Genomic DNA, 21,198 nt, shown 5'->3' on the forward strand with positions numbered 1-21,198 from the left:
GATAGATCTAGGAGAATCAGGACAGAGGAGAGGCCTTTCACTTTTGCTAAGTGAAGTGCCTCTGTGACCGCAATGAGGGCCGTTTCTGTGGAGTGGCCAGTCCGGAAGCCAGACTGATTAGGGTCTAGGAGGTCATTCTGTAAGAGATAAGCAGTAAGTTGGTTGGATACAGCACGTTCAAGTGTTTTAGAAAGGAAGGAGAGCAGAGAGACAGGACGATAGTTGCCTATGACGGTGGGGTTCAGGTTTTTTTTTTTATGAGCGGCGTGACTCTGGCTTGTTTTAGGGAGGTGGGGACCACCCCCGAGTTGAGTGAGGAGTTGATGGTTGCAGTTAGGAATGGGAGGATGTCTGGTGCTATGGTCTAGAAGAGTGGGGAGGGTAGCCGGTCCAGCTGGCATGTAGTCGGACGGTTCGATGTTACCAGTGTCAGGGTCTCGGCTTCCTAGGTTTCAGTATAAAGCAATGTTTCTCAGTGAGTGTCCTGTCCTTCCTCAAGAAGATCTCAGTACAGAGTGATTTCAACACAGACTGGACTGCTGCTTTTAAACAGCAGACAAGGTCTTAATGGCTCACTTAACAAAACAGTTGCTGCTGATAAACAGGAAACAGTCCCTTAACACATCCTGCGCCATAAACGTCGTACAACGTGTTTCAAGGTCATGCTAATTCTGCCATTCCACGGCGTACGACGTTATTGAGATCATATTTCATTTTTTCGCCATGGTATTCAGAATGCCCTCACGGAGCCTGGTCTGATGCAGTGGGAGCCTGCACAACTCTGCAACGCTTCAATACTGCCGCCTGGTGGATGATCGGCGAGTTACAACCGGAAATGGATCTCTGGTGATCTCGGTGCACCGGGCAAATGCGTCCGGCACTCACATATTGTTGCGGAACTCTAGACACACGTTGTGTATATGGATCGCTGCCATAACTCAATAATCGATATGATTTGGGCGTTTATTATTATTATACAAACCGGAAATTCTAGACGGTATTTTCGTATGAATCTAAGAATGAAAAAGTATAACGTTCCTACATCCTGAACGATAGATAATCGATGTTGAATGGGCCATAGTAATGTCAATTTAGCAATACAATTTAAAAAGTTATAGCCCTGCAAAGAAGGTGAACATCTCCATAGGCTTAGACTGGTGGCAGTGATCATACATTGATGGATAGAAGCGTGGGAGGGAATGTGTTAATGTGGCACTTAACTAAACAAAATGGCCGTTTTAAACACGCCCCTTTAATCAAGTCAGCTGGTTTTAAGATTTCACTAATAAACTTAAAATCGCTTACCCTAGGTTTCAGTATAAAGCAATGTTTCTCAGTGAGTGTCCTGTCCTTCCTCAAGAAGATCTCAGTACAGAGTTATTACTTGTATTATTGCACAATCGCTGCGGGCATGACCACTGTATGCTTGTATGCCGTGACAAATAAAAAAAACTCTTGAACTCTTGATTGGGACCCACCTGCATTCGCAGATACCTTTGGTGGAGAGAGAGGGGGGGAGAGAGAGAGAGGGAGAGAGAAGAGGCTCTCATACACGCGAGGTGTGGCCAATTTGTGTGTGCATGTCTCTGTGTGTTTTCATGTGTGTCTGTGTGTGTGTGCTGATGCATGGTTCTGTGGGACTAATTAATTTTGCCGCGGGGGGTCATAATCCCACGGGACAATGCATTGGTAACTTGTTTTGCATGACAAGATTTCCCCCCATGAATATTATTGCACGGATCGGAATACGGGTGTGCACGTGGGAACGTGCGCTATGATATTTTGTAACAGGTTGACAGTGATACAGCGAGTGCTCTCTGGACAGAGTGAGAGAACATAAGCCCCCTCTCTCGCAATGCGGTGCGCTCCGAGACACGCACCGTATGAGCCTCCCTCTCCCTCTCTCTATCTGTCTCTCCCTCTCTTTCTCTCTTTCTCTCTTTTGAGGAAGTGCTGACTGACAGGGAAACCGCTTCCGCATTATTTCCACTCGCTCCATTTTTATCATAATTTCAACGTATCACAGTTGATTGTGGGCGGGCGGTGGCAGATCAGCGCCTTCCTACGTCAGTGAGTGTCGGGTTCAGTTAATTTGACCTTGAAGAGACGGTAAGAAGAGGGTTTTAGGTTCAAAGATTTATTAGAGTGAATAAAACAATATTACAGAGAATACACATCACAGCTGTGGAGTGGACACGGTCAGTACTTAGCCAGAGCCTCACAGAGAGAGTGTGTTGAACCTCTCAACATGTGACATCTTATACTCTTTGGGGCCTGGCCTCAAACGATTAAACAAGGAAAAACAGGCTAAAATAGCAAGGATCTAGGGTTACAGTCTTGTCACCTGTGGTTCAGTTGTGAAGGACAGACTGAGGGTCAAATCAGTGCATTTCTACACATGGGCAATGGCCTGTTTTAATACAGTAAACAGCACATTTTGTAATAGTACACATATTTATAGATGTTTGTCTATACATTCTTACAATAGATAAATGGAACAATAGATTGATTCATACATACATTTACATTTACATTTACATTTAGTCATTTAGCTGACGCTTTTATCCAAAGCGACTTACAAGTTCTGTGCGACAAGACAGCAAGAAGGGTATAACTCTATCAGCTGAGTAACAATGTTCATCAAAGTGTTGCGTGTTACAGTGTAGGTTAGTTTATTAGGACAAGTGCATGACATTAAGGTTAGTCTGGGTTAGATTTTTTTTTTATTTTTTTTTTTTATTTTTTTTTATTTTTTTTTTTTTTTACAGATGCAGCAATGAAAAATCGAACCTCTGCTGCTGCTCCACCACTCCACGGATTTTGATGGCTCTTTGATGATTTTGTGACTCCTATTGTTCTGGACCGGGGAAGATTTCACACCTCCACTGCTTCCCACTGGGGAGACTTTTTCATCTTAAAATTGTATTCGTCCCAAAAGCCCCAGCTCCATCCGATTCCTTCGCTTTTTTCACTGTTTACTTATCATGCATTGCAACACTAATATATGGGCAGTACCCCAAGTCAGACTGCCCATATAAAAATTATCTTGGGGGTCTGAGGGCAGTAGCCCCCGACCCCCTCCCTGGGGGAGCACTTCAGTTAAGTACCCTCCCTTTGTTCACTTTTGGGAGCCAGCCACCAGCCCCCAAAGTTAGGGATGTTCGATATTGGCTTTTTAACCGATACCGATATACCGATATTGTCCAACTCTTAATTTCCGATACCGATATCAACCGATATCAACCGATACAGATATATGCACGGTTCCCCCCCCCCCCCCCCCCCCCCCCCAAAAAAACTGAATAATTTCAGGTAATTAACATTACATATCTCTTGTCGTGGAATTAACACAACATTATGCATACATAAAAAAAAAATGTATCCTCTTTTTCTCCGCCTGATTTTCTATGCTTTTCCTCCCATCCCAATTTAGTCGTTATGCCAATTCCCCCCCTCCCCTACCTGGTTGTTGTGTGCATGTTCCCCCTACTGGTTGGTACAAGGGAACCCTGAAGTTACCACATGCTTCCTCCGACACAAGCGGAGACAGCCAGCGGCTCTCTTTTTCACTTGGCAGCGAGGACTCTCATTGGTGAAGTATAACACGTGGGAGGTCACACTGCCTTCACCACTTCCTGCCTTTCGCTGAGCAGGCGCCCAGACCTGACCTGTATGTGTCGCTGACCGCAGCCGCAGCCTCTTGCATTGGTGACGAGCGCAATCTCCACTACGTCACCCGACCGCCCAACATTATGTATACTTTTGACAATAAATAAAATCTGAATTTGTTCTTACATGCTTTCCTTGGGTAAATAAAGGTTAAATAAATGTAAAATATTTGAAAACTGATAAAAATCATAATATCCGATATTTCATATTAATGCCAATATCGGTAGGCCGATAATATCAGACATCCCTACTTGTAACCTAACATTACCTTGCTATTTTTTATTTTCATTATAACATAACGTTACTGATAGCCAGCTGTAACGATCCCATACTCAGCCCTTGTTTGGGCTGTGGGGGGAGAAGGAACATTGGACATTCCCTACCTCCTGACAGTGGTCTCCTACCTGGTCTCCTACCTCCCTCTAGTGGCCAGATGAGCCAAATGGTGCAGGCAGCCATTTTGGTCTGGTTAAAAATAATAGAGTTAATTTCTACTTATTTGTTATCTTGAGCCATCCCTGCCTTTGTTTGATGTCGTCTCCCTGTCTGGTTGTTGTGTGTGATATTGCTTTTTGTGTCTAGTTTGGTGTTTATTTGATTCTGTGTTTTGTTGCTCATTATAATTAGTCTAGGTATTTAAGTGTGTGTCTTCCTCTCTTCCCGTTGTGGCGTCATCCCTCCATGTTACCCCCAGTTACCTCCGTGTTCCCTTGCCCGTCGTGCCTCCTGTCATCTCTCCTGTGCCTTGCTGTTTTTGTACTAAGTGTAAGTAGTTTAAGTATTCCGTTTTCGTTCTTCTTTGTTTTCTCGTGTCTCAGTTCGTTGTTTATTAGCGCCAGCTCGGCTGAGCCATTTATGTTCCGTTTTATAAGTGTCGTCTTCCAGTAAAGTCTATTTGTATACACGTTACCCTGCCGTCTCTGCCTCCTCCATTCCTGTCCGCAACTGAGTTCTCATCGCCCTCCCTCACTACCCCACCAGTCATAACAGCCAGCTAACTTTGGCAAACCAGCAAAGTAACATCAGTCACCATTCAAATAAGATTCACAAACCTGAAGCATCATCTGTTTCATCACTGCTGGTGATGTTGTTATTGTGGTCAGCTGCTGTTACTGCTGCTGCAGCAGCTTGTGGCCTTTCAAAAAAGTTCAAATATCCATAACATTAGTAATTTGTTTCCAATTTGCGGGTCAGGCACTGATCAGGAATACACCTGGAATAATGAAGGAAACACTTCTTCATCCCACTCCTTTTCAAATATGTAAATGACAACAACAACAAAAATAATAAAACATTTTTGTTTGTTCTTTGTTATTTTAATTGTTTTATATAAATGTATTATTTGAACGGCTTAAGGCTATATATGTACTTGATGTTTCAATCAATCAATCAAACAATCAAGGCAGGCTATGCAGTACACAGACAAATCAAGTACAAATCAAGACTACTTTCCCGCAGCTGCTGCCTCTCTGTTGGACTCGTTATTCACAAGAAGTTTTTTTCCCCCGAAAGTAAAACATGCTGGGCTTTTCAGAAAACATCTGGGGCTTGAGCCCAAGTAGCCACCCCCTAACCCCGCCCCTGTGGGGCAGTGCTGGTGGACGGCTCTGCCTCCCAATCCCAGTGTTTCCCAATAATTACCTAGACCGCCACAGTCTAATTAGTCCCTGCACAGTTTTATAATGAACCAAAACAAATTTCTATTTTTATTTTATTTTTATAAATATAAAGTTTGCCAATAGGGATGTATCAGTAGTATTGGATGTAGTAGTAGTCGTAATAGTAATCCAGTATATTTTATTTTCTAAAAAATAAACCAGTTCAACACAGGTAGCCACTTTTGCTTCATTTCTTTGATGGCTCAAATGTATGCTCTAGTCGATATATATAGTATATATCAGTCTCCGCTAATATATGGGGAAATGTGATGGGTGACGCAGCTGCCGAAAACAGGAGATGGTGCCCCAGGCCTGTCTCCATGTTCTCAGCAGCTGGCACACCCGACACTGCTGTGATGCCCATGATGGCCTGGACGCGCTGGTCCACCTCTGACAGCCCAGGACCTGCTGTTCCTCCTCCAGTGGCCAGCATGTCTCTCTGGTGTTGGACTCAGACTTAATATCGGCCCACTTGCACTTGACCTCAGCCACTGTGCGATCTACCGCAGACAGCGCGTTAACCTCCTCAGGTAACGAGGTCCATGCCCCCTTTTTCTGGGTAGCCTTGTACCCAGTACTCACACTACCGAGTAGGCTAAGACATCTCGCCTTTGCTGTACCCCCAACAACAGCACCTCCAGCTCCGCACATATAAAATTCGCCAGGTGCGCCATCCGAGTCCTTCACTTAGCCATTTCTTTCAAGAGCTCTGCACACGGCCCAGTGTTGGATGGCTTTATAAGGAGTTGGCAGGGCGTGTCTGTATGCAAATGAGGGTGTACGAGAACGTCCAGTTTAAGAATGAGTGACATACTTCATTCAGCGGGGCGCAGCTGCGATAATTTTGCCCACTTACGAAGACCATTTCACGCATTCAGGAATTCAGAGGGGATTTTCGTAAATGTTAGTACAAAATCTTTACAAAGATAGTTATGAAGATATGAACATATTCGAGAATGAGGTCCAATGTGTATATAGTTGCTGACTAAATTATTTGTAGAAATGTTAATAACTAAATATCCACTAAAGAATCATGGATTAAGAATTATGTGCTTACACCCCTGAAGAGGGTATAGAGGAGAGGCTGAGAGGCAAGGGGAATAGAGATGATAAAGGAGATGGCGAGAAGACAGGGGTAGAGAGGATATGATGATTCATATCATGTCAGATGAGTTATGGGATGTCTCATTCATAGTGTGAACCAGTGGAGGCTGCTGACCAAATTTTTAGGTGAAGCACAAATTATTATATTATATTATATTATATTATATATTAAATAATATTTTTAAAACATCCCCCACTGTGTGTCAGTGGTCAGTGGACACAGATGAAAACATATTAACATTAGGTGACAGCGGACCTGACCAGATGAAAACATATTAGGTGACAGCGCACCTGACCAGATGAAATCATATTAGGTGACAGCGCACCTGACCAGATGAAATCATATTAGGTGACAGCGCACCTGACCAGATCAAAACATATTAGGTGACAGCGCACCTGATCAGATCAAAACATTTTAGGTGACAGCGCACCTGACCAGATCAAAACATATTAGGTGAAGGTGACAAGGAAGCCACAGACTCATACCCCCCCGACACTCAACTAACCGCCTCGGACAGTCCTTCATACCAGTGGCCATCAGGCTCCACAACAGTGGGCAGCGACTGCTGCCAGACATCGACCTAGAACTAATAGGAACCCAAGTAGGACAATAACACTACCTTATGCATACTGCACCTTATGTGGATACTGTGATACTGTGAATAATGAATAATGTATATTTCAGTTAGTTAGATAGTAAATTATATTGACCTATTTGTTTACACTGCTTGTGTTGTTTTCACTACCTGTACCCCCCCCCCCCCCCCCTTCCCTCATGCTGCTATGATGCCTGAATTTCCCCAAGGGGATCAATAAAGGAATATCTTATCTTATCTTAAAAGGAAAGATGAAATTACCTACCTGGGTTCCATCCTATACAGGCAAATCTTTCCTGTGACAAAATGGGATCCAATGTAATAAAACTAAGTCAACCAACGAACTAGATTCCTGTACCGGATCTCCTCTCTGGTAAACAAGAATACCTTGAAGACTCTAACAGGAGCACTCATTCAAGGGTACTACGACTATGCTTGCACCTCATGGTACCAAAGCACCTCAAAGGCACTAAAAACAAGATTACAAACATCACAAAACAAACTGGTCAGACTACTGCTTGACCTTACTCCTAAAACCCAGCTCACCCCTGTCCACTTTGACAACCTAGGATGGCTTAGAGTAGACGACAGAGTACAGCAACTTGCAATGGGCCTGGTCTACAAGATACACTACACCACTAAGATACCCATGTGCATGTCGAAATACTTCCCAAAGGTCAGTGAATACCACGACCACAACACCAGAGGGAGTTCCACAAATCATGTTCAACCCAGATAAAATAATAAAAAAAAAAAAAAAAAAAAAAAACGTTTTTTTTAATAAAAGAAAATAGTCATAACTTAGAAATGAGATTGCATAGGTCTATGAATCGATATCGCGATTCTGTTTCGATTAATTGCCCAGCCCTACAGTGTGTACAGTAAGTTAGCTTGGTGATTATCATTGTGATGTAGGCTAAGCTGGCTAGCTACTGTTAGCATACAAGCACTGTAGCCTACTTACTTTTTCATCCACAACGTTTTTTCTGATCCAGATGCATAAATCCACTTCTTCATGTTGCTCAGTTGCTGGTTTATACTTCGGTCCTAATGTTGGCGCAAAGTTTAATTTAGCTTGACTTGACTTGTTATAGATGTACAGCTTACTAACTACTAAACAACAACTTTCTCATAGTCTCAACTTTCACATAGTCAAAATGGGTCCAGCTGCATGTCCGGAGGATAGGTTTAGCTCAGGCCAATCTCAAGTTTCTCAAGTTTCTTTATTAGTTGTCATACAGAAGTACAGAATACTTTTATACAAAATGCTTCTTTATGTTACATTTTGTATAAAAGTAGTCTGTACTTCTGTATGACAACTAATAAAGAAACTTGAGAAACTTGAGATCGGCCCGAGCTAAACCTATCCTCCGGACATGCAGCTGGACCCATTTTGACTTTGCAATGCAGAAATCTCTGATTGGATTTGCAAGGCTGCCAATCATATTCAACCTCCGTGTATTGGATGTCAAGGGCTGTCAATCAATCAACCCTCCATTCAATGGCAAGAGTTTAACTGCACAGACCGTGCTTAGATGAAGTTAATAGCCTATTTTGATTAGCTGTTATTTATTATTTATTTAACAATGGGTCACACCTGTGAAGTTTTCTTCACAAATAATTACTGCAGGCAATACTGCAGTGCAGACCTGCTCAGATCTGTCAATTTTGGCCATTTTTGAAGAAGAAAAAAAATCACTGGAATTTTTTTTACAGAGGAAAACATTTATTAAACAAAAATAATAATAATAGTAATTAAAAAAAAATATATATATATATATATATATTTTTTTTTTGTTTAATATATAGGTATATGTAAATTATAATAATTATGAATTATGAGTGAATTTGTGTTTCACGTGTTGTCATAGAGAAACCTCCACTGGTGTGAACCAACAGACAGGCTTCCTGAGGGAGTTCAGAATGACTTTGGGCCAAATCGGTCTCACTGCTTCATGATCCTTCTCAAAATTAAGGAGAACAAATCTACAGTGGAGTGGTCCAATCTGCTATGGATGCTGTTGGTCTAATTTAGGAAACAAACAAATAAATAAACATCTTGCACACTACAGAGCTCCAATGCTCTCTTGATGAATCAAGTCTATATGTGACATAGAGAGGTGACAGTGGCTCAGGAGGTAGAACGGTCATCTGGTAGTCAGAAGGTTCCCGGTTCGATACCTGCTCCTCCCGGGCAGCGTGTCGATGTGTCCTTGAGCAAGACACTTAACCCCTAATTGTTCCCAATGAGCAGGTTTGCACCATCAATGGTTGCCACCGCCGTCGGTGTGTGTGAGGAACAACATTGTAAAGCGCTTTGGATACAAGTGCTATATAAATGCACCATTTACCATTTATAGAAATCCAGCAAGAAGCATACATAGACACCACATATATATGCTCATATATATACACATACATACACCCATATATATGATAGTATACATGTCACAGTGACCAATCGCAGCCACTCTTATTGTCTGGGACCAAATACGGCCACGCCCCATTCCCAGTAAATGGTGGGAATCTCTAGAATGGATTTGGGGCGACACTGTATACGGAAGTGGCTCTCAAGGTGACGATTAGACAACACTTTCTGTTGTCAGTAGATGGCAGCATTGGTTTAAAATTAAAAGGTGAAAATGTTGAAAACTACATGAATACATTTCCCAAGAGCGTTAGCACAGGTCACAGGTCACTGGGATGTGTCTATTCTTCGACGTGATCTAAACAGCGGTATGCGATCGCAGTATAGCGGCCGCGAATGGTAAACTAATTATCTTAACAAAAGTGCGCTGGTAGCGTTACATAAAGGGGGACATATGGTACAATTTAAGATTTTAATGATAATCGGCATATAAAGGACAACATAAAGCCTCGTTAATTTGTAAGAAACCTCAATGAAAACGGTAATATTAGCTATTGTTATGAAAATGTGCTAGAATCCGGGCGGCCAAGTGGCGTAGTGGGCAAGGCGCTCGCCACGAAATCTGGAGACGCTGGGCTTGCCTGTTCGAGCCCAGCGCTCCACATTTGCTTTCAGTTTAGCTGGTCGTCCGTACTAATACACATTGGCCGTATTAGGGGGTGGGAAACTGATGGGTGGGGATCGGGCGTTGTGGACAGCGACTCCTACAGGTCGGTTGGTGCGCCTGCGCAGTAGAATCAGGAAGTGTCGGGGGCAGCGTGAGCCTCCCATGCGTTACTCCTCGCCACTGAGAGATTGAGCTGCGCAGGTGAAAAGATGCGACTGCTGTTACCTCAAGTACCGGAGGGGACTTGTGCTATGTATGACTTAGTCCACATTGCAGCTGGCTTGTGGGAGGCAAGAAACAGCGTTCGTGACAGGGGAGGGTTGAATTGGATGATACGAAATTGGGATGGGAGAAAATATAGAAAAAAATGGGAGAAAAAAAAGTGGATAAAAAAAAAGAAAATGTGCTAGAATCCTATAAAAATGTGGACGCATTTGGTCTACGTTCCGTTAGTTCTGTATTCATAAAGTACAATATCCAATAGTATACGGTGAATAAATATACCCTGAAGAAAAACGATTAATATAATAATTATATAATAATTATAATAATAATAATATTATAACAAATATATAGAGAGAGGAAGACAATCAAGGGTATCCCTAAACTGCCAGGCTTATAGGCTATCATCAAGTACAGGGACACACTAAAGATACACCTCTATTTGTCCTAGACAAGGTGCAATGTCAGCCAGAGACCAACATGACAGATACCAAAATGAGAAGGAGAATCCACATGACAAGTGAATACACAGGGGGTATCAACTGGCAAGCAGTGGGTCTAGGGCAGGGGTTACCAATTCATTTTCTGCCCGGTCCACTTTCTAGGATTCAAATGACTTGGCGGTAGAGGTCTGCACAGGCCTGATATTGCAGCCCCAGCCCTGCCTAAGCCCTCAGCATTCAGGCCCGGCCCTACCCTAGCCCGACAAGTTAAGCAATTACTCAGCCAGACTAAAGCCTGAGGCCAATATTACATTGTGATGACAGACACATGTCTCTCACACACAGACGCACACACACACACACACACCCTGCCCCTAACCCTAACCCACCCCCCAACACACACACACACACACACACACACACACACACACACACACACACACACACACACACACACACACACACACACACACACACACACACACACACACACACACACACACACACACACACACACACACACACACACACACACACACAGCGAGGGGGACCTGTTGGTTCACCCACGACGCCCCGAGAGGCGGCCTACCTAAGGGCTATCCGACGGGACCACGGGGAGGTCAGGTCCACCACACTCACGGCTCAGGGCCTTCGCCCATCGCCGCCCCTCAGAGTCGGGCTATTCCCATCATGTCACTGCTATTGGCTCCGTGCCATGCTCTGACCGGCCGTCTTACCCCACGGACGCGCGCTCGGCCTCGGTCAACCGCCGACGCCTAAGTGGGAGCACCATGCGCCCCCCATCGAACCCCCGGAGGGGTAGAAGGAGCTGTGAACCAAGTGGCGCGCACAGCTATCCATTTGGGTCCAGGAGCACCATGCGCTCCAGCCTTCCCCTTGGGCCCAGGAGCACCAGGCCCTCCACTCGTCCTGACTACCCCAAAAATCATAATGTATACCGAGCATATGCATTTGGATTTTTTAATATAGCGTGTATAGGAATGAAACGCCAATCGATTATGTGTAATATGCGTCAGGGCCTATAACTCGCATTCTAGGAATTACTGCTATACACTCCAAAAACATACTTATATTCACGACGGTACTAACACGACAATGTATGAATGGAAAAATATAACGTTCCCACATCCGGAACGATAGATGTTGAATGGGCCATAGTAATGTCGATATAGCTATAATATTGCAAAGAAGGTGAGCGACTCCATAGGCTTACAGCACTGGCAGAGAGTGGTATAAGATGGGCATACTGCGTGGCACAGAATGTGTTAATAAAGTTTTCAATCATCAATCAATCAATCACATACGCATTCGACGCGACGCTTCCGGACACCAAACACGGACTATATTCAGAAGCATGTGCACAGCGTGTCTGCATCCGTGTGCGTGTCCGTGTCAGTTTCCGAGTATGTGGGAGCCTTTATCCTCCTACTGTCTCCACCCCCAGCCTCCGCCCGCTGTCTCCACCCACCAGCCTCCTCCTACTGTCTCCACCCCCCAACCTCCTTATCCTCCTACTGTCTCCACCCCCCAGCCTCCTCCTGTTGTCTCCACCACCCAGCCTACCCCTATCTATGTTCCAGTTTTATGTACTGTAGAGCTTAATACACTCTGTACCGATCACGAGTACCACCAACCTGGTTGTGTGGCAATAAAGGAATCTTGTATCTTGTATCTTGTAACACTTTTGCATTGTGGTGTGGACGAAGCGCTTTTCAAGAATACTGTTGTTGTGGATGGGATAAAAAAAATTTAAACTGAGGAAAAAAACAGATTTAAAAAATAACTAGGCCTGACTCATCATCAATCAACAAACAAACAAACTGATACACCACACTGAGAAATAATTCAAGCAAATGTAGACAGCTGCAAAGGTTCAGTGTGACTGTCCGAGTAGCTATAGATTGAGGATGGTAATGCAGGACAATGGTGGGAGACAGAATTTTAATATTGATCTAAATCTCATGGATGTGCCCTGCATTTTCTGGGAGAGAGAGATGTTGGGGGGGGGGCAGAGCAAGAGAGAGAGAGAAAGGGACTCCTGGGATTCTCTGTCTCTCTCCGTTAGTGCAGAATAAAGGAGTGTGGCAGAGGAGAGGAGACCCCACAGAGATATTTTTATCAGACTATGCTGACTGTGCTGATATCTCTCTGTGAGGGGCTGATGAGGAGGACTGGCCTTGTGGAGGAAGCTGCCGTGTGCATCCATAGCTGTCATCATCGTCTGCAGCCAGGACTGCTGAGTCTGCAGCCCGACCCCTTGGATTTGTAGCCCTGCCCCCTGCTGGGATGAAAATGACCTGTCTGTGTTGACCTGACACCTAATCTGTTTTCAGCTGGGCCTACAGACCCTCACCCCTGTAACCTACGGTATAATATAAACCACCATAAACTAATACCTAACAACACTGTAACTTACGGTATAAACCACTATAAACTACTACCTACAGTAACACCACTGTACCCTACTGTATAAACCACTATAAAATACTACCTAACACCACTGTAACCTATGGTATACACCACTATAAACTACAACCTAACAACACTGTAACCTACTGTATAAACCACTATAGACTACCACATAACAACACTGTAACCTACTGTATAAACCACTATACATGACTGACTACCTAACAACACTAACCTACTGTATAAAGTAAACCACTATAAACTACCACCTAACAACACTGTAACCTACTGTATAAACCACTATAAATGACTATCTAACAACACTGTAACCTACTGTATAAACCACTATAAACTACTATCTAACACCACTGTAATATACTTTATAAACTACTACCTAACATCCAGGCACGTTGGAACTATAAAACGGCAGGGGGTGCTGGGGGGTCGCCAGATGATAAAATAAAAATATGTTTTTTTTTTTTTTTTTTTGTCAGGCCACTGAACTTAGAAGCAGGCCAGGCCAGTGTTTCTAGTTGCACCAGCGCAATAGTTAGTGTAACTGAGGGGTACAATTCCCTGACTGTATTGAAAGTATGGTATCATTAAACCACTACTGTGTTATGTACTTTAATTACTGGCCATACAGTACACAGGTATATGTGATGAACACCCACACAATAACACGGCTTAACAAAGAAAGTCCTGTTTGGAATATTTATTAGAAGAGCAGCAATATTAGATTACAGTATTGAGAATTAGGGTCGCGCTTGTATGGCGAAGAATGTGCATAAATAGGTCAAGAGCGTAAGTCCATGAGCATATTACGATGGAGATAATTAATACCACCTGTAGCATAAGAATTATATAAGGTACACTCGTAGTCGGCTGGAGATACTAAGGGGGTTCCCTCCGGTTGTAAGCCAGCAGGGGAGAGGAATGTTCGTGAGCAAAAGTCTGGATCAACGAGGAATCAATAAGCTCCAGCTACGGGAGTCGGTACATATACTCCCCTCGATCGGCAGACAAAAGCAGCAGCTATAATCCAAGTATGCGGGACAGCATGGATGAAAGCCAGCCAGCCTCTTCCTAGAGACGGGCTCGAGTGATGCTCCTCACGGGTAGATCCCACACAGCAGCGGGGTAGACGGTTCTCTGCTCCAGCCGCCACAGTACCAAAAGCAATATAATCCAGCCGGAAAAGGCTCTGCATTTGCCGGTGTAGATTCTCCTGTGCACGGTACTTCACATTAACTAGGTCGAACTTGACGTTATTTCACTAAGCTCTGACACTTTTACTATCCTATTCGCACGCGGTTCTAAGTGCTCTATTTAGACGCAAGGTTGCTCACTTCACTTGGTCGTTGACTCGTGGTGAAGGCTTCAACTTGTTGGGTTAACTAACTGCTGTATCCACCTGCGACGTATTTATACGTAAGGTGAATAATCTAGTGCCAACCTCAGTTCTGTCTCGTATTACTGCGCAAACCTGTCTTAGCGGTGGCTTTGAACTAGACATTGGGGGTATGGCCGTTGGCGCCTAGGGGGTCGCTGTCCAATAGGAGAACGAATATTATGGTCTGGCTTGTACCTAGGTAAAGGGATATTCCGTGTATATGTACAAAGTATATACAAGGGATATCAGACGATATACAAATATTATACAATATATCTCAAGTAATAAATATATATATTCGGTTTAATCTGACCCTTTGTAACAGTTAGATAACCTAGGTGGGGAACAACCAGGAGATCACTGCAACTCACACAAGTTGGAGAACTATCTCTCTCTCTCTCTCTCTCTCTCTTGCTCTCACACACACACAAAGGGAGCCGCATGAGATTGGTGGAGGCGGGATCGTTACGAAAAACTGCTAATCATTGACACATGCTAGCCTGTAATAATCCCCCCCAGAAAAATGTACTTTGCATTTGATATATTGCAAATATATGCCATCACACACACTGGCATTTAAAGGGTTAGAATTATAAAATGAATATGTGGTGTTATGATCAGGGCTGAAGTTGAATAAAATATTGTATTTATCAATTACAAAAAACTGAAAATCCATAAAAATCTGTGTTGTTGCTAATCATACATATTAGGGATGGGTACCTTTCACATTTGAACCGATACGGTACCGGTACCGGTACCTGTGAATCGATACCGGTACCCAACGGTACCTTTTTTACCTCAAAAGAACCGAATTCGGTACCCATCCCTAATACATATGCTAGCCTGTTTTTTAACAATAATTTGTGATGCCATCACAAACACTGGCATTTAAATGGTACAAATAAAAAAAATGCCTGCACCAGAATGCAGGAAATGAAGTCTTTGTAACAATAAAATTCCTGGTGGGGGACCCCCTGCTTAAAAAGTGGCCTGACTGGGGCTATATTTCCTGGCCTGAATGATTTCCCCAGTCCGGCCCTGGTTAAAAGCCTCCAATGCTTATTAGTGTGTGTGCGTTTGAACATTTGCATGTTTCAACCATACATTTCCATTTAAAATAATTTTTTTTACCTCCTATAATAGTGGGGGTCGCGGCTCTCTGACACCGTTTTTTTTGGGTCGCGGCCTGAAAAGTTTGGGAACCCCTGGTCTAGCCTGTACCCCCCAGACATGTTGCTGGCCCCGTCAAAACAGTATCCTATCAGCCTCTCCATGGGCAGGTCGAGGCGTAAAAGTATTTTATACACAAAAACAGCATCTCGGCTGTTGTGTCTGGGCCGGGCATTGTAAAAACCCCAAAAGAAGTTCTGAGCTTCCAAGTTGTCTTCTGCAAACTGTATTTTACACAAGAATTGTTCTTTTCCAGTGAGTGACATCAGTGGTTCCGTCAGCGCTCAAGCCAAAGAATGGGCTTTTGGATGCTTTGCCTCTAATTTGTCACTGAATATCATGGGCAAACAGCTGTAAGATTTCGTTTTGGATGTTGTTGGACATCCAGTTGTCTCTCTTTTGGAGCCAATTCTTCAACTCGGGATCAGACTCGTGCGCACTCTTTCCATCATGAGCTGCCATAACACCCCATCCCTATTTGCATCACCCCTCAGTGGAAGCCCCTGGCGCCCGAGGGGGGGTATAGGGGAACAGACTCAGTTAACTCTTCAATACCTGATGCTGAGGCTGAACCTGTCGTCTCTGTCTCTCTCTGACGTTTATCAGATTTAGTGGGACTGTCACTGGGACCGGCGGGACGTTTAGAAAATAAATCTGATATTTTTCTTTTCTGCGAGTGAGACATTCTGTGCTAGCAAAGTTTGACTACTAGCTAAAATCGACTGACTGCGCAAGCACTGTATCACAGTAGCTCAGTGGTTCGTGGCGTGTGGGAAGGGCGGGAGACGGGAGGTGAATACAATTAGTTGTTTCACCTGTCATTCAATCAGTCTGTGACAGTCTGTCATCACTCGAAAATCTACTCGGTTTTACACGTATGATTGTGTACATACAGTAGTGTAATGAATGAATGAAAACTTTATTTAACAGATTGGAGAATGGCTACAATACAGTACGGCTCAATACACAATATTAAAATGGTGAAGTGCTTTGAGCAGGATAAACTTATAATATACAGTGTTACAGTTATACAGTTACAGTATATACAAATATATAAATACTGTCATAAAAAAAAAAAATATATATATATATTTTTTTTTGCAATAATTGAGAGGGGGTGCTGCAGCCCCCCCCGCACCCCCCCTTACAACGTCCCTGCTAACATCACTGTACCCTACTGTATAAACCACTAACAACTACTACCTAACATCATTATACTAAACCACTATAAACTACTACCTAACACCACTGTAACCTGTAAACAGTGGCGCTGCTAGGGTATATTGGGGCGCTAGGCAATAATTCTTAGGAGGGGCCCCCAACCAGTGATCACATCAGATTATTGGTACACTTTTTTATTAGTATATCAAAGCAGGGTAGCCGGACCAGCACTCACAGGTTCAATGTTTTTTATTGGCAGCCTGAATCAAAAGCAGACATGTTTCGGACAATGTCCTTCATCAGTGGTATGGCTAGCACTGGAAATGCATTCAAGGTGATGGTTAAATACACCTGGCAGGTAAATGACGCGGCAGGAAATGACATCACAACGCAGGTGTGCCTATGCAATATGACTAAATGAATGACCTATCAAATAGAGTCCAATCATAATTTATACATATGTATAGATATAGATATATCTATATCTATCATCAATAAATATTTATAAACAATACAATACAAAACAAAACAAAACAAAATGACCAGAAACTTGATAACATATAGCATGCCCTTCAATTTATAGGGCTAATTGAGCCACTTTATGTAATTGAATTAATTAATTTCAAATTATCCATTGGGCATCTTTGTGAATCATGCCTCTAGTTTGGCAACAAACAACATCTTTAATCAGACCAGAAATAACAATGTGGGAGTAAGGAGGTTAAAGGAAACAGGTTAAGACGTTTTCTTCATTCATTCCTTTAGGTTCGATACAATTGAACAGGTGGATATAATAACATTCACGTTGCAGCAGCAGCTTGTGTCTGTCTCCACCTCGCGCTGGCCTGAGTACTAACTCTAGTCCCATATATTTGAGGTCGTTGACGGTATGCTTACACTTAGAGAAATGTCGAGCTACCGATGACATCTGAATTCCTCACAGCACATTTGTGTTCACTTATTCTTGATTTAAAGGCTCTCGTTGTTTTGCCCACATAGGAAAAATTACAAGGACATTTTAGCAAATACACCAGATTGGACGAATTACACGTAATCCGTCCTTTGACTGGGATATTTTTCCCCGTTTTTGGATGTGCGAAAAATTTATCTTTAATCATACCCTGGCACTGAACACAGGATTGGCAGGGAAAATTTCCATCTGGGATGTTGGACATAAAATGAGAAGGTTTCTTTAAGGGCAAATCAGTTTTGACTAGGAGATTAGATAAATTCGCTTGTCTCTTGTAAAAATAGTTAGGCGAATGCTGAAACGCTGTCCCTATGAGAGGGTCGGACTGCAGAATATGCCAATGTTTATTGACAATACTCCGCGTGTCTCTCGTAATAGGGCTGTAAGTAGACACGAAAGATACTTTGTCAGGTCTATCTTCTTTCTTTCTGGGGGTAAACAACGTGGCCCTGTCGATATGCTTGGTTTTATTAAAGGCTTTTAGTGTCAAATCAGCACTATATCCTCTCTCGTGGAAACTGCCTCGGAGTACCTTTGCTTGTGCAATAAATGTATCGTCAGTATCACATATTCTCTTATAGCGAAGTATTTGGCTATAAGGAAGACTGTTCTTCAAGGCTGGCAAATGACCGTGGAACAGATTTTTTTCTATTATGGGATGTAGAAATGCCCGATCCATTTCCAGGTTGTATAATAGTATATACGTCCAAATAACGTTGTTTATTGAGTTAGGGTGAGCGATCTATTATCCAGTGTTTCAAGATGGAGTCGCGTGAGCTATAGCGAGTGGTCGGACCACATATGGAGTGAGCACTTCCTGTTCAAAGGTTAATGTCCGGTTGGCGATCTGCCGATCGGCCACCAGATGGCGCTCTTGAACCGCTAGAGAGTTGAGAGGAGATTAGCAGTGTGTCTCAGGGCTCCGGAAAGGAAATATGATTTCGATGACAGATTTTTGAAATATTGACATCAAAGACGAGTTACGGCGTCTTCGGCAGAATGAGCATGGCTCGGAATGACGTGAAAACTCGTCCGCGGCGATCATAGTGTTAACAATTGTATGTATTGAGCCGTACTGTATTGTACCCAGGGGTGCAGTCATAATTTCAGAAGTGGTTGTACTCTGTTTATAATGACATCATGTGTACGCGCGCGCATGCGCATAAATGTTCCCTCGTGTGTGACAGAACAACTCCGACCAGCATTATGATTAGAATGAGTATTATGCATAAATAGTAGGAAACATGTTTGTATAGGAAATTACTAGTTTTAGTTTAGTTTTTGTAAATATTGCCTTGAAATAGAGAAGCTGAAAAAGGTAGCAGGATGTAGCATTCAATAGATATGGTTGAAAAACAAACAATGTTTTAAATGTAATTGTAGATACAATATTGGGTAACACTTTATAATAACACTCAGTTATAATACCTTTATAAGGTATTTGTAGATAATGAACTAATCATGAACAAATCATTTATATACATTCGTAAATTATTATTAAATCATTTATAACTATATTTGTATAACATTTACAAATTAGTTCTACATTATTTATAACCCATTATCAACATTGTTTGTAGGCTACTTGATTTGTTCATCATTAAATAATGTTGTTTAATGTGTAGTAACACATTTGTAGATGCTTTGAAAAATGGATATGAAAAAACGACTATACTGTACCTCCATTTATTTGTTCATGTTCAACAAATGATTTGTTAAGACATTCATAAAACATTTATAAATCATTTGAAGATGCTATTGTGTGCCCTCATCTGAAGTGAAGCCTATTCATCATTAACAAATGTCTAATACAGTTATTTGTTATACAATTATTTGTTAACTTTTTCATCACCTTTTTCATCACAGCTTTCGGATACACCCTTCTTTGTGACATCAAACAGTGACAGAATTAGGACTATAGATAAATGCTATTTTATTAACATATAAAATACATGTGCATGACATATAGTGAAACATGGGCGGCACTATGACCCAGGAGTACCCTGGTCAGGTATTGACAGAGTATGAAGAGGAAGTATCACACGAGTGAGACTTGACTTCGACGTGTGTTGCCGTCTGTTGAATGGAAGCACAATACATTCGAAGAGCCAAGTTATTCGTGCTGCCCCACGCTTTTAAGGTATGTGTAAAGTAAAGCATTCCACACACACACACACACTGTGTTCTGTTAGAGTTTGGTTACTTCTGACGAGCCAATAAGCAACAGCATACAGGTTACGTCACACATATAAGTACTGAATATTACGTGAAACGTCAAAGACGTCAAAGGTCCACTTTACGCTAATGTCGTAAAACAAGTTAAAGGCATAGTGCACATACAGATAAATAATACATTCTATGACATCTCCCCTTCTTCAGGGTTTTTGTGTTCTTTCTTGTAACCAATAAATATTGCTTGAGCATTACTAAACATTCAGAACATATACATATAGTATGCCATTAATGTCCATTATCTTTCCTTTTTTTTTCTCTCACAGATTTAATTTAATCACAGGTTTGCTCAGTCTGCCAGACCGGGTATATAATAATAGTCCACCCTGTGGATCCGGTGGTCGGACGCAGTCGGTCGGTGAGACAGTGTCAGTGGTGACTGTAGGGTCAGGTTGCTGTGTACAGCAACTCCATGTTGTTGTTCATCTGGAGCTAGAGGGTGCGTCTCTCCAGCCGGTGCAGGGACGTGCTGCAGGTGACGACCGTCGCGTCTCAGTGCTGCTCCCTGTTGTGTCTTGATGACATAAGACCGAGGAGTGACGTTTTCTCCAGTTATAACAGCGGGTGTTCCCCAAGCTTTCTGATGGTCTAGCTTCACAAGGATAGAATCGCCAGGCTTCAGGGCGGTCAGGTGGCGTAACGGAGATTGCGTTCGTCACCAACCCCGGAGCGGCTGGATTCGCCTGTTCGAATCCAGCTCACAGCTCCAGCGTTGTCACCAGCTTGGCTGGCCGTTCACACTAATACAATTGGCAGTATTAGAGGGTGGGAGAAGCTGGCGGGTGGGTCCGGGTCGTTGTAAACAGCGACTCCTACAGTTCGGTCGGGGCGCCTGCTAAGCGCGGATAGGATCTAAGGGGGATAGTGTGATCCTTCCACACGCTACGCCCTCTCAGTGAGAATCCGCGCTGCCAGGTGAAAAGAAGCGGTTGATTGGCTGGACGTGTGTCGGAGGAAGCACGTGGTAGCCTCCATTCTCCCAGACCGACTGTGGGGGGTAAGTGCGCAGCGACCAGGAAGGGGATTGGGAATTGGCATAACGACTAACATTGGGATGGGAGAAAATCGGAGGAAAAAGGAGGGGGAAAAAGATAAAAAAAATAATAATAATAATC

The sequence above is a fragment of the Notolepis coatsorum genome, assembly GCF_963971535.1.
Source record: "Notolepis coatsorum genome assembly, chromosome: 11".
NCBI lineage: Eukaryota > Metazoa > Chordata > Actinopteri > Aulopiformes > Paralepididae > Notolepis > Notolepis coatsorum.